Source organism: Synchiropus splendidus, chromosome 2 (assembly GCF_027744825.2).
Source record: "Synchiropus splendidus isolate RoL2022-P1 chromosome 2, RoL_Sspl_1.0, whole genome shotgun sequence".
NCBI classification, from domain to species: Eukaryota; Metazoa; Chordata; class Actinopteri; order Syngnathiformes; family Callionymidae; genus Synchiropus; species Synchiropus splendidus.
The window spans coordinates 3167975-3182875 of record NC_071335.1 but is presented as its reverse complement, the minus strand read 5'-3'; positions in this window follow the sequence as shown (position 1 = coordinate 3182875).

Here is a 14901-nt window from a genome sequence, read left to right as displayed (position 1 = left end):
ACACTTCCGAAAGCTAACATTTGATGTGCAACTACTAGAAAGACCCTTTCTGCTATAGTGGGAGGTGAACATTTCATGTTCTGAAGCTTCCCTGCAAAGTTATGGCACAATGCAGAAAACGCGTTTTCAGATTGAGATAAGGTCGATTCCGGAAGGCCAAACATAAAAATGTTGATAACTTTCGAAAAACACTTCAGACAGCTTAGATTTGATGTGCAACTACTAGAAAGACCCTTTCTGCTATAGTGGGGTATGAAAATTTCTTGTTCTGAAGCTTCCCTGCAAAGTTATGGCACAATGCGTAAAACGCGTTTTGAGCCTGAGATAAGGTCGATTCCGGAACGCCAAACATAAAATTGTTGATAACTTTGGAAAAACACTTCAAACAGCTTAGATTTGATGTGAAACTACTAGAAAGACCCTTTCTGCTATAGTGGGAGGTGTAAATTTCATGTCCTGAAGCTTCCCTGCAAAGTTTTGGCACAATGCAGAAAACGCGTGTTCAGCCTGAGATAAGGTGGGTTCCGGAACGCCAAACATAAAAATGTTGATAACTTTGGAAAAACATTTCAAACAGCTTAGATTTGATGTGCAACTACTAGAAAGACCCTTTCTGCTATAGTGGGAGGTGAAAATTTCGTTTTCTGAAGCTTCCCTGCAAAGTTATGGCACAATGCGTAATATGCGTTTTCAGCCTGAGATAAGGTCGATTCCGGAACGCCAAACATAAAAATGATGATAACTTTGGAAAATCACATCAGACAGCTTAGATTTGATGTGCAACTACTAGAAAGACCCTTTCTGCTATAGTGGGAGGTGAAAATTTCATGTTCTGAAGTTTCCCTGCAAAGTTATGGCACAATGCAGAAAACGCCTTTTCAGTCTGAGATAAGGTTGATTCCGGAACGCCAAACATAAAAATGTTCATAACTTTGGAAAAACACTTCAGACAGCTTAGATTTGATGTGCAACTACTAGAAAGACCCTTTCTGCTATAGTGGGAGGTGAACATTTCATGTTCTGAAGCTTCCCTGCAAAGTTATGGCACAATGCAGAAAACGCGTTTTCAGCTTGAGATGAGGTGGGTTCCGGAACGCCAAACATAAAAATGTTGATAACTTTGGAAAAACACTTCAGACAGCTTAGATTTGATGTGCAACTACAAGAAAGACCCTTTCTGCTATAGTGGGAGGTGAAAATTTCATTTTCTGAAGCTTCCCTGCAAACTTATGGCACAATGCGTAAAACGTGTTTTCAGCCTGAGATGAGGTCGATTCCGCAACGCCAAACATAAAAATGTTGATAACTTTGGAAAAACACATCAGACAGCTTAGATTTGATGTGCAACTTCTAGAAAGACCCTTTCTGCTATAGTGGGAGGTGAAAATTTCATTTTCTGAAGCTTCCCTGCAAAGTTATGGCACAATGCGTAATACGCGTTTTCAGCCTGAGATAAGGTCGATTCCGGAACGCCAAACATAAAAATGTTGATAACTTTGGAAAAACACATCAGACAGCTTAGATATGATGTGCAACTACTAGAAAGACCCTTTCTGGTATAGTGGGAGGTGAAAATTTCATTTTCTGAAGCTTCCCTGCAAAGTTATGGCACAATGCAGAAAACGCGTTTTCAGATTGAGATAAGGTTGATTCCGGAACGCCAAACATAAAAATGTTCATAACTTTGGTAAAACACTTCAGACAGCTAACATTTGATGTGCAACTACTAGAAAGACCCTTTCTTCTATAGTGGGAGGTGAACATTTCATGTTCTGAAGCTTCCCTGCAAAGTTATGCCACAATGCAGAAAACGCGTTTTCAGATTGAGATAAGGTCGATTCCGGAAGGCCAAACATAAAAATGTTCATAACTTTGGAAAAACACTTCAGACAGCTAACATTTGATGTGCAACTACTAGAAAGACCCTTTCTGCTATAGTGGGAGGTGAAAATTTCGTGTTCTGAAGTTTCCCTGCAAAGTTATGGCACAATGCAGAAAACGCCTTTTCAGTCTGAGATAAGGTTGATTCCGGAACGCCAAACATAAAAATGTTCATAACTTTGGAAAAACACTTCAGAAAGCTAACATTTGATGTGCAACTACTAGAAAGACCCTTTCTGCTATAGTGGGAGGTGAACATTTCATGTTCTGAAGCTTCCCTGCAAAGTTATGGCACAATGCAGAAAACGCGTTTTCAGATTGAGATAAGGTCGATTCCGGAAGGCCAAACATAAAAATGTTGATAACTTTCGAAAAACACTTCAGACAGCTTAGATTTGATGTGCAACTACTAGAAAGACCCTTTCTGCTATAGTGGGGTATGAAAATTTCTTGTTCTGAAGCTTCCCTGCAAAGTTATGGCACAATGCGTAAAACGCGTTTTGAGCCTGAGATAAGGTCGATTCCGGAACGCCAAACATAAAATTGTTGATAACTTTGGAAAAACACTTCAAACAGCTTAGATTTGATGTGAAACTACTAGAAAGACCCTTTCTGCTATAGTGGGAGGTGTAAATTTCATGTCCTGAAGCTTCCCTGCAAAGTTTTGGCACAATGCAGAAAACGCGTGTTCAACCTGAGATAAGGTGGGTTCCGGAACGCCAAACATAAAAATGTTGATAACTTTGGAAAAACATTTCAAACAGCTTAGATTTGATGTGCAACTTCTAGAAAGACCCTTTCTGGTATAGTGGGAGGTGAACATTTCATGTTCTGAAGCTTCCCAGCAAAGTTATGGCACAATGCAGAAAACGCGTTTTCAGCCTGAGATAAGGTGGGTTCCGGAACGCCAAACATAAAAATGTTGATAACTTTTGAAAAACACTTCAGACAGCTTAGATTTGATGTGCAACTTCTAGAAAGACCCTTTCTGCTATAGTGGGAGGTGAAAATTTCGTTTTCTGAAGCTTCCCTGCAAAGTTATGGCACAATGCGTAATATGCGTTTTCAGCCTGAGATAAGGTCGATTCCGGAACGCCAAACATAAAAATGTTGATAACTTTGGAAAAACACATCAGACAGCTTAAATTTGATGTGCAACTACTAGAAAGACCCTTTCTGGTATAGTGGGAGGTGAAAATTTCATGTTCGGAATTTTCCCTGCAAAGTTATTTCACAATGCAGAAAACGCCTTTTCAGCCTGAGATCAGGTGGGTTCCGGAACGCCAAACATAAAAATGTTGATGACTTTGGAAAAACATTTCAGACAGCTTAGATTTGTTGAGCAACTACTAGAAAGACCCTTACTGCTACAGTGGGAGGTGAAAATTTCATGTTCTGAAGCTTCCCTGCAAAGTTATGCCACAATGCCGGAAACGCGTTTTCAGCCTGAGATAAGGTTGATTCCGGAAGGCCAAACATAAAAATATTGATAACTTTGGAAAAACACTTCAGACAGCTTAGATTTGATGTGCAAGTAGGAGAAAGACCCTTTCTGCTATAGTGGGGTATGAAAATTTCATGTTCTGAAGCTTCCCTGCAAAGTTATGGCACAATGCGTAAAACGCGTTTTGAGCCTGAGATAAGGTCGATTCCGGAACGCCAAACATAAAAACGTTGATAACTTTGGAAAAACATTTCAGACGGCTTAGATTTGATGTGCAACTTCTAGAAAGACCCTTTCTGCTATCGTGGGAGGTGAAAATTTCATGTTCTGAAGCTTCCCTGAAAAGTTATGGCACAATGTAGAAAACGCGTTTTCAGCTTGAGATAAGGTGGGTTTCCGGCAGGCCAAACATAAAAATGTTGATAACTTTGGAAAAACACTTCAGACAGCTTAGATTTGATGTGCAACTACTAGAAGGACCCTTTCTGCTATAGTGGGAGGTTAAAATTTCATGTTCTGAAGCCTCCCTGCAAAGCTATGGCACAATGCAGAAAACGCGTTTTCAGCTTGAGATAAGGTGGGTTCCGGAACGCCAAACATAAAAATGTTGATAACTTTGGAAAAACACTTCAGACAGCTTAGATTTGATGTGCAACTACAAGAAAGACCCTTTCTGCTATAGTGGGAGGTGAAAATTTCATTTTCTGAATCTTCCCTGCAAAGTTATGGCACAATGCGTAAAACGTGTTTTCAGCCTGAGATAAGGTCGATTCCGGAACGCCAAACATAAAAATGTTGATAACTTTGTCAAAACAATTCAGACATCTTAGATTTGATGTGCAACTACTAGAAAGACCCTTTCTGCTATAGTGGGAGGTTAAAATGTCATGTTCTTTAGCTTCCATGCAAAGTTATGGCACAATGCAGACAACACGTTTTCAGCCTGAGATAAGGTCGATTCTGGAACGCCAAACATAAAAATGTTGATAACTTCCGCAAAACACTTCAGACGGCTTAGATTTGATGTGCAACTACTAGAAAGACCCTTTCTGCTATAGTGGGAGGTGAAAATTTCATGTTCTGACACTTCCTTGCAAAGTTATCGCACAATGCAGAAAATGCGTTTTCAGCCTGAGATAAGGTTGATTCCGGCACGCCAAACATAAAAATGTTGATAACTTTGGAAAAACACTTCAGACAGCTTAGATTTGATGTGCAACTACTAGAAATACCCTTTCTGGTATAGTGGGAGGTGAAAATTTCATGTTCTGAAGCTTCCTTGCAAAGTTATGGCACAATGCAGAAAATGCGTTTTCAGCCTGAGATAAGGTTGATTCCGGCAGGCCAAACATAAAAATGTTGATAACTTTGGAAAAACACTTCAGACAGCTTAGATTAGATGTGCAACTACTAGAAGGACCCTTTCTGCTATAGTGGGAGGTTAAAATTTCATGTTCTGAAGCTTCCCTGAAAAGTTATGGCACAATGCAGAAAACGCGTTTTCAGCTTGAGATGAGGTGGGTTCCGGAACGCCACACATAAAAATGTTGATAACTTTGGAAAAACACTTCAGACAGCTTAGATTTGATGTGCAACTACTAGAAGGACCCTTTCTGCTATAGTGGGAGGTTAAAATTTCATGTTCTGAAGCCTCCCTGCAAAGCTATGGCACAATGCAGAAAACGCGTTTTCAGCTTGAGATAAGGTGGGTTCCGGAACGCCAAACATAAAAATGTTGATAACTTTGGAAAAACACTTCAGACAGCTTAGATTTGATGTGCAACTACAAGAAAGACCCTTTCTGCTATAGTGGGAGGTGAAAATTTCATTTTCTGAATCTTCCCTGCAAAGTTATGGCACAATGCGTAAAACGTGTTTTCAGCCTGAGATAAGGTCGATTCCGGAACGCCAAACATAAAAATGTTGATAACTTTGTCAAAACAATTCAGACATCTTAGATTTGATGTGCAACTACTAGAAAGACCCTTTCTGCTATAGTGGGAGGTTAAAATGTCATGTTCTTTAGCTTCCATGCAAAGTTATGGCACAATGCAGACAACACGTTTTCAGCCTGAGATAAGGTCGATTCTGGAACGCCAAACATAAAAATGTTGATAACTTCCGCAAAACACTTCAGACGGCTTAGATTTGATGTGCAACTACTAGAAAGACCCTTTCTGCTATAGTGGGAGGTGAAAATTTCATTTTCTGAAGCTTCCCTGCAAAGTTATGGCACAATGCGTAAAACGCGTTTTCAGCCTGAGATAAGGTCGATTCCGCAACGCCAAAGGTAAAAATGTTGATAACTTTGGAAAAACACAACAGACAGCTTAGATTTGATGTGCAACTTCTAGAAGTACCCTTTCTGGTATAGTGGGAGGTGAAAATTTCATGTTCTGACACTTCCTTGCAAAGTTATCGCACAATGCAGAAAATGCGTTTTCAGCCTGAGATAAGGTTGATTCCGGCACGCCAAACATAAAAATGTTGATAACTTTGGAAAAACACTTCAGACAGCTTAGATTTGATGTGCAACTACTAGAAGGACCCTTTCTGCTATAGTGGGAGGTTAAAATTTCATGTTCTGAAGCTTCCCTGCAAAGTTATGGCACAATGCGTAAAACGCGTTTTCAGCCTGAGATAAGGTCGATTCCGCAACGTCAAACATAAAAATGTTGATCACTTTGGAAAAACACATCAGACAGCTTAGATTTGATGTGCAACTACTAGAAATACCCTTTCTGGTATAGTGGGAGGTGAAAATTTCATGTTCTGAAGCTTCCTTGCAAAGTTATGGCACAATGCAGAAAATGCGTTTTCAGCCTGAGATAAGGTTGATTCCGGCAGGCCAAACATAAAAATGTTGATAACTTTGGAAAAACACTTCAGACAGCTTAGATTAGATGTGCAACTACTAGAAGGACCCTTTCTGCTATAGTGGGAGGTTAAAATTTCATGTTCTGAAGCCTACCTGCAAAGTTATGGCACAATGCAGAAAACGCGTTTTCAGCTTGAGATGAGGTGGGTTCCGGAACGCCACACATAAAAATGTTGATAACTTTCGAAAAACACTTCAGACAGCTTAGATTTGATGTGCAACTACTAGAAAGACACTCTCTACTATAGTGGGACGTGAAAATTTCATGTTCAGAAGCTTCCCTGCAAAGTTATGGCACAATGCCGAAAACGCATTTTCAGCCTGAGATAAGGTGGGTTCCGGAACGCCAAACATAAAAATGTTGATAACTTTGGAAAAACACTTCAGACAGCTTAGATTTGATGTGCAACTACAAGAAAGACCCTTTCTGCTATAGTGGGAGGTGAACATTTCATGTTCTGAAGCTTCCCAGCAAATTTATGGCACAATGCAGAAAACGCGTTTTCAGCCTGAGATAAGGTGGGTTCCGGAACGCCAAACATAAAAATGTTGATAACTCTTGAAAAACACTTCAGACAGCTTAGATTTGATGTGCAACTTCTAGAAAGACCCTTTCTGCTATAGTGGGAGGTGAAAATTTCATTTTCTGAAGCTTCCCTGCAAAGTTATGGCACTATGCGTAATACGCGTTTTCAGCCTGAGATAAGGTCGATTCCGGAACGCCAAACTTAAAAATGATGATAACTTTGGAAAAACACATCAGACAGCTTAGATTTGATGTGCAACTACTAGAAAGACCCTTTCTGCTATAGTGGGAGGTGAAAATTTCATGTTCTGAAGTTTCCCTGCAAAGTTATGGCACAATGCTGAAAACGCCTTTTCAGTCTGAGATAAGGTTGATTCCGGAACGCCAAACATAAAAATGTTCATAACTTTGGAAAAACACTTCAGACAGCTAACATTTGATGTGCAACTACTAGAAAGACCCTTTCTGCTATAGTGGGAGGTGAACATTTCATGTTCTGAAGCTTCCCTGCAAAGTTATGGCACAATGCAGAAAATGCGTTTTCAGCCTGAGATAAGGTTGATTCCGGCACGCCAAACATAAAAATGTTGATAACTTTGGAAAAACACTTCAGACAGCTTAGATTTGATGTGCAACTACTAGAAAGACCCTTTCTGCTATAGTGGGAGGTGAACATTTCATGTTCTGAAGCTTCCCTGCAAAGTTATGGCACAATGCAGAAAATGCGTTTTCAGCCTGAGATAAGGTTGATTCCGGCACGCCAAACATAAAAATGTTGATAACTTTGGAAAAACACTTCAGACAGCTTAGATTTGATGTGCAACTACTAGAAAGACCCTTTCTGCTATAGTGGGAGGTGAACATTTCATGTTCTGAAGCTTCCCTGAAAAGTTATGGCACAATGTAGAAAACGCGTTTTCAGCTTGAGATAAGGTGGGTTTCCGGCAGGCCAAACATAAAAATGCTGATAACTTTGGAAAAACACTTCAGACAGCTTAGATTTGATGTGCAACTACTAGAAGGACCCTTTCTGCTATAGTGGGAGGTTAAAATTTCATGTTCTGAAGCCTCCCTGCAAAGTTATGGCACAATGCAGAAAACGCGTTTTCAGCTTGAGATAAGGTGGGTTCCGGAACGCCAAAGGTAAAAATGTTGATAACTTTGGAAAAACACATCAGACAGCTTAGATTTGATGTGCAACTTCTAGAAATACCCTTTCTGGTATAGTGGGAGGTGAAAATTTCATGTTCTGACACTTCCTTGCAAAGTTATCGCACAATGCAGAAAATGCGTTTTCAGCCTGAGATAAGGTTGATTCCGGCACGCCAAACATAAAAATGTTGATAACTTTGGAAAAACACTTCAGACAGCTTAGATTTGATGTGCAACTACTAGAAGGACCCTTTCTGCTATAGTGGGAGGTTAAAATTTCATGTTCTGAAGCTTCCCTGCAAAGTTATGGCACAATGCGTAAAACGCGTTTTCAGCCTGAGATAAGGTCGATTCCGCAACGCCAAACATAAAAATGTTGATCACTTTGGAAAAACACATCAGACAGCTTAGATTTGATGTGCAACTACTAGAAATACCCTTTCTGGTATAGTGGGAGGTGAAAATTTCATGTTCTGAAGCTTCCTTGCAAAGTTATGGCACAATGCAGAAAATGCGTTTTCAGCCTGAGATAAGGTTGATTCCGGCAGGCCAAACATAAAAATGTTGATAACTTTGGAAAAACACTTCAGACAGCTTAGATTAGATGTGCAACTACTAGAAGGACCCTTTCTGCTATAGTGGGAGGTTAAAATTTCATGTTCTGAAGCCTACCTGCAAAGTTATGGCACAATGCAGAAAACGCGTTTTCAGCTTGAGATGAGGTGGGTTCCGGAACGCCACACATAAAAATGTTGATAACTTTCGAAAAACACTTCAGACAGCTTAGATTTGATGTGCAACTACTAGAAAGACACTCTCTACTATAGTGGGACGTGAAAATTTCATGTTCAGAAGCTTCCCTGCAAAGTTATGGCACAATGCCGAAAACGCATGTTCAGCCTGAGATAAGGTGGGTTCCGGAACGCCAAACATAAAAATGTTGATAACTTTGGAAAAACACTTCAGACAGCTTAGATTTGATGTGCAACTACAAGAAAGACCCTTTCTGCTATAGTGGGAGGTGAAAATTTCATTTTCTGAAGCTTCCCTGCAAACTTATGGCACAATGCGTAAAACGTGTTTTCAGCCTGAGATGAGGTCGATTCCGCAACGCCAAACATAAAAATGTTGATGACTTTGGAAAAACACTTCAGACATCTTAGATTTGATGTGCAACTACTAGAAAGACCCTTTCTGCTATAGTGGGAGGTGAACATTTCATGTTCTGAAGCTTCCCAGCAAAGTTATGGCACAATGCAGAAAACGCGTTTTCAGCCTGAGATAAGGTGGGTTCCGGAACGCCAAACATAAAAATGTTGATAACTCTTGAAAAACACTTCAGACAGCTTAGATTTGATGTGCAACTTCTAGAAAGACCCTTTCTGCTATAGTGGGAGGTGAAAATTTCATTTTCTGAAGCTTCCCTGCAAAGTTATGGCACTATGCGTAATACGCGTTTTCAGCCTGAGATAAGGTCGATTCCGGAACGCCAAACTTAAAAATGATGATAACTTTGGAAAAACACATCAGACAGCTTAGATTTGATGTGCAACTACTAGAAAGACCCTTCTGCTATAGTGGGAGGTGAAAATTTCATGTTCTGAAGTTTCCCTGCAAAGTTATGGCACAATGCTGAAAACGCCTTTTCAGTCTGAGATAAGGTTGATTCCGGAACGCCAAACATAAAAATGATGATAACTTTGGAAAAACACTTCAGACAGCTAACATTTGATGTGCAACTACTAGAAAGACCCTTTCTGCTATAGTGGGAGGTGAACATTTCATGTTCTGAAGCTTCCCTGCAAAGTTATGGCACAATGCAGAAAACGCGTTTTCAGATTGAGATAAGGTCGATTCCGGAAGGCCAAACATAAAAATGTTGATAACTTTCGAAAAACACTTCAGACAGCTTAGATTTGATGTGCAACTACTAGAAAGACCCTTTCTGCTATAGTGGGACCGGAAAATTTCATGTTCTGAAGCTTCCCTGCAAAGTTATGTCTCAATGCAGACAACCTATTTTCAGCCTGAGATAAGGTGGGTTCCGGAACACCATACATAAAAATGTTGATAACTTTGGAAAAACATTTCAGACAGCTTAGATTTGTTGAGCAACTACTAGAAAGACTCTTACTGCTACAGTGGGAGGTGAAAATTTCATGTTCTGAAGCTTCCCTGCAAAGTTATGCCACAATGCAGGAAACGCGTTTTCAGCCTGAGATAAGGTCGATTCCGGAAGGCCAAACATAAAAATATTGATAACTTTGGAAAAACACTTCAGACAGCTTAGATTTGATGTGCAAGTAGGAGAAAGACCCTTTCTGCTACAGTGGGGTATGAAAATTTCATGTTCTGAAGCTTCCCTGCAAAGTTATGGCACAATGCGTAAAACGCGTTTTGAGCCTGAGATAAGGTCGATTCCGGAACGCCAAACATAAAATTGTTGATAACTTTGGAAAAACACTTCAAACAGCTTAGATTTGATGTGAAACTACGAGAAAGACCCTTTCTGCTATAGTGGGAGGTGAAAATTTCATGTCCTGAAGCTTCCCTGCAAAGTTTTGGCACAATGCAGAAAACGCGTGTTCAGCCTGAGATAAGGTGGGTTCCGAAACGCCAAACATAAAAATGTTGATAACTTTGGAAAAACATTTCAAACAGCTTAGATTAGATGTGCAACTTCTAGAAAGACCCTTTCTGCTATAGTGGGACCGGAAAATTTCATGTTCTGAAGCTTCCCTGCAAAGTTATGTCTCAATGCAGAAAACCTGTTTTCAGCCTGAGATAAGGTGGGTTCCGGAACACCATACATAAAAATGTTGATAACTTAGGAAAAACATTTCAGACAGCTTAGATTTGTTGAGCAACTACTAGAAAGACCTTTACTGCCACAGTGGGAGGTGAAAATTTCATGTTCTTAAGTTTCCCTGCAAAGTTATGGCACAATGCAGAAAACGCCTTTTCAGTCTGAGATAAGGTTGATTCCGGAACGCCAAACTTAAAAATGTTCATAACTTTGGAAAAACACTTTAGACAGCTAACATTTGATGAGCAACTACTAGAAAGACCCTTTCTGCTATAGTGGGAGGTGAACATTTCATGTTCTGAAGCTTCCCTGCAAAGTTATGGCACAATGCAGAAAACGCGTTTTCAGATTGAGATAAGGTCGATTCCGGAACGCCAAACATAAAAATGTTGATAACTTTCGAAAAACACTTCAGACAACTTAGATTTGATGTGCAACTACTAGAAAGACCCTTTCTGCTATAGTGGGAGGTGAACATTTCATGTTCTGAAGCTTCCCTGCAAAGTTATGGCACAATGCAGAAAACGCGTTTTCAGCCTGAGATAAGGTCGATTCCGCAACGCCAAAGGTAAAAATGTTGATAACTTTGGAAAAACACAACAGACAGCTTAGATTTGATGTGCAACTTCTAGAAATACCTTTTCTGGTATAGTGGGAGGTGAAAATTTCATGTTCTGACACTTCCTTGCAAAGTTATCGCACAATGCAGAAAATGCGTTTTCAGCCTGAGATAAGGTTGATTCCGGCACGCCAAACATAAAAATGTTGATAACTTTGGAAAAACACTTCAGACAGCTTAGATTTGATGTGCAACTACTAGAAGGACCCTTTCTGCTATAGTGGGAGGTTAAAATTTCATGTTCTGAAGCTTCCCTGCAAAGTTATGGCACAATGCGTAAAACGCGTTTTCAGCCTGAGATAAGGTCGATTCCGCAACGCCAAACATAAAAATGTTGATCACTTTGGAAAAACACATCAGACAGCTTAGATTTGATGTGCAACTACTAGAAATACCCTTTCTGGTATAGTGGGAGGTGAAAATTTCATGTTCTGAAGCTTCCTTGCAAAGTTATGGCACAATGCAGAAAATGCGTTTTCAGCCTGAGATAAGGTTGATTCCGGAAGGCCAAACATAAAAATGTTGATAACTTTGGAAAAACACTTCAGACAGCTTAGATTAGATGTGCAACTACTAGAAGGACCCTTTCTGCTATAGTGGGAGGTTAAAATTTCATGTTCTGAAGCCTACCTGCAAAGTTATGGCACAATGCAGAAAACGCGTTTTCAGCTTGAGATGAGGTGGGTTCCGGAACGCCACACATAAAAATGTTGATAACTTTCGAAAAACACTTCAGACAGCTTAGATTTGATGTGCAACTACTAGAAAGACACTCTCTACTATAGTGGGACGTGAAAATTTCATGTTCAGAAGCTTCCCTGCAAAGTTATGGCACAATGCCGAAAACGCATTTTCAGCCTGAGATAAGGTGGGTTCCGGAACGCCAAACATAAAAATGTTGATAACTTTTGAAAAACACTTCAGACAGCTTAGATTTGATGTGCAACTACAAGAAAGACCCTTTCTGCTATAGTGGGAGGTGAAAATTTCATTTTCTGAAGCTTCCCTGCAAACTTATGGCACAATGCGTAAAACGTGTTTTCAGCCTGAGATGAGGTCGATTCCGCAACGCCAAACATAAAAATGTTGATGACTTTGGAAAAACACTTCAGACATCTTAGATTTGATGTGCAACTACTAGAAAGACCCTTTCTGCTATAGTGGGAGGTGAACATTTCATGTTCTGAAGCTTCCCAGCAAAGTTATGGCACAATGCAGAAAACGCGTTTTCAGCCTGAGATAAGGTGGGTTCCGGAACGCCAAACATAAAAATGTTGATAACTCTTGAAAAACACTTCAGACAGCTTAGATTTGATGTGCAACTTCTAGAAAGACCCTTTCTGCTATAGTGGGAGGTGAAAATTTCATTTTCTGAAGCTTCCCTGCAAAGTTATGGCACTATGCGTAATACGCGTTTTCAGCCTGAGATAAGGTCGATTCCGGAACGCCAAACTTAAAAATGATGATAACTTTGGAAAAACACATCAGACAGCTTAGATTTGATGTGCAACTACTAGAAAGACCCTTTCTGCTATAGTGGGAGGTGAAAATTTCATGTTCTGAAGTTTCCCTGCAAAGTTATGGCACAATGCTGAAAACGCCTTTTCAGTCTGAGATAAGGTTGATTCCGGAACGCCAAACATAAAAATGTTCATAACTTTGGAAAAACACTTCAGACAGCTAACATTTGATGTGCAACTACTAGAAAGACCCTTTCTGCTATAGTGGGAGGTGAACATTTCATGTTCTGAAGCTTCCCTGCAAAGTTATGGCACAATGCAGAAAATGCGTTTTCAGCCTGAGATAAGGTTGATTCCGGCACGCCAAACATAAAAATGTTGATAACTTTGGAAAAACACTTCAGACAGCTTAGATTTGATGTGCAACTACTAGAAAGACCCTTTCTGCTATAGTGGGAGGTGAACATTTCATGTTCTGAAGCTTCCCTGCAAACTTATGGCACAATGCGTAAAACGTGTTTTCAGCCTGAGATGAGGTCGATTCCGCAACGCCAAACATAAAAATGTTGATGACTTTGGAAAAACACTTCAGACATCTTAGATTTGATGTGCAACTACTAGAAAGACCCTTTCTGCTATAGTGGGAGGTGAACATTTCATGTTCTGAAGCTTCCCAGCAAAGTTATGGCACAATGCAGAAAACGCGTTTTCAGCCTGAGATAAGGTGGGTTCCGGAACGCCAAACATAAAAATGTTGATAACTCTTGAAAAACACTTCAGACAGCTTAGATTTGATGTGCAACTTCTAGAAAGACCCTTTCTGCTATAGTGGGAGGTGAAAATTTCATTTTCTGAAGCTTCCCTGCAAAGTTATGGCACTATGCGTAATACGCGTTTTCAGCCTGAGATAAGGTCGATTCCGGAACGCCAAACATAAAAACGTTGATAACTTTGGAAAAACATTTCAGACGGCTTAGATTTGATGTGCAACTTCTAGAAATACCCTTTCTGGTATAGTGGGAGGTGAAAATTTCATGTTCTGACACTTCCTTGCAAAGTTATGGCACAATGCAGAAAATGCGTTTTCAGCCTGAGATAAGGTTGATTCCGGCACGCCAAACATAAAAATGTTGATAACTTTGGAAAAACACTTCAGACAGCTTAGATTTGATGTGCAACTACTAGAAGGACCCTTTCTGCTATAGTGGGAGGTTAAAATTTCATGTTCTGAAGCTTCCCTGCAAAGTTATGGCACAATGCGTAAAACGCGTTTTCAGCCTGAGATAAGGTCGATTCCGCAACGCGAAACATAAAAATGTTGATCACTTTGGAAAAACACATCAGACAGCTTAGATTTGATGTGCAACTACTAGAAATACGCTTTCTGGTATAGTGGGAGGTGAAAATTTCATGTTCTGAAGCTTCCTTGCAAAGTTATGGCACAATGCAGAAAACGCGTTTTCAGCTTGAGATGAGGTGGGTTCCGGAACGCCAAACATAAAAATGTTGATAACTTTGGAAAAACACTTCAGACAGCTTAGATTTGATGTGCAACTACAAGAAAGACCCTTTCTGCTATAGTGGGAGGTGAAAATTTCATTTTCTGAAGCTTCCCTGCAAACTTATGGCACAATGCGTAAAACGTGTTTTCAGCCTGAGATGAGGTCGATTCCGCAACGCCAAACATAAAAATGTTGATAACTTTGGAAAATCACATCAGACAGCTTAGATTTGATGTGCAACTTCTAGAAAGACCCTTTCTGCTATAGTGGGAGGTGAAAATTTCATTTTCTGAAGCTTCCCTGCAAAGTTATGGCACAATGCGTAATACGCGTTTTCAGCCTGAGATAAGGTCGATTCCGGAACGCCAAACATAAAAATGTTGATAACTTTGGAAAAACACATCAGACAGCTTAGATATGATGTGCAACTACTAGAAAGACCCTTTCTGGTATAGTGGGAGGTGAAAATTTCATTTTCTGAAGCTTCCCTGCAAAGTTATGGCACAATGCAGAAAACGCGTTTTCAGATTGAGATAAGGTTGATTCCGGAACGCCAAACATAAAAATGTTCATAACTTTGGAAAAACACTTCAGACAGCTAACATTTGATGTGCAACTACTAGAAAGACCCTT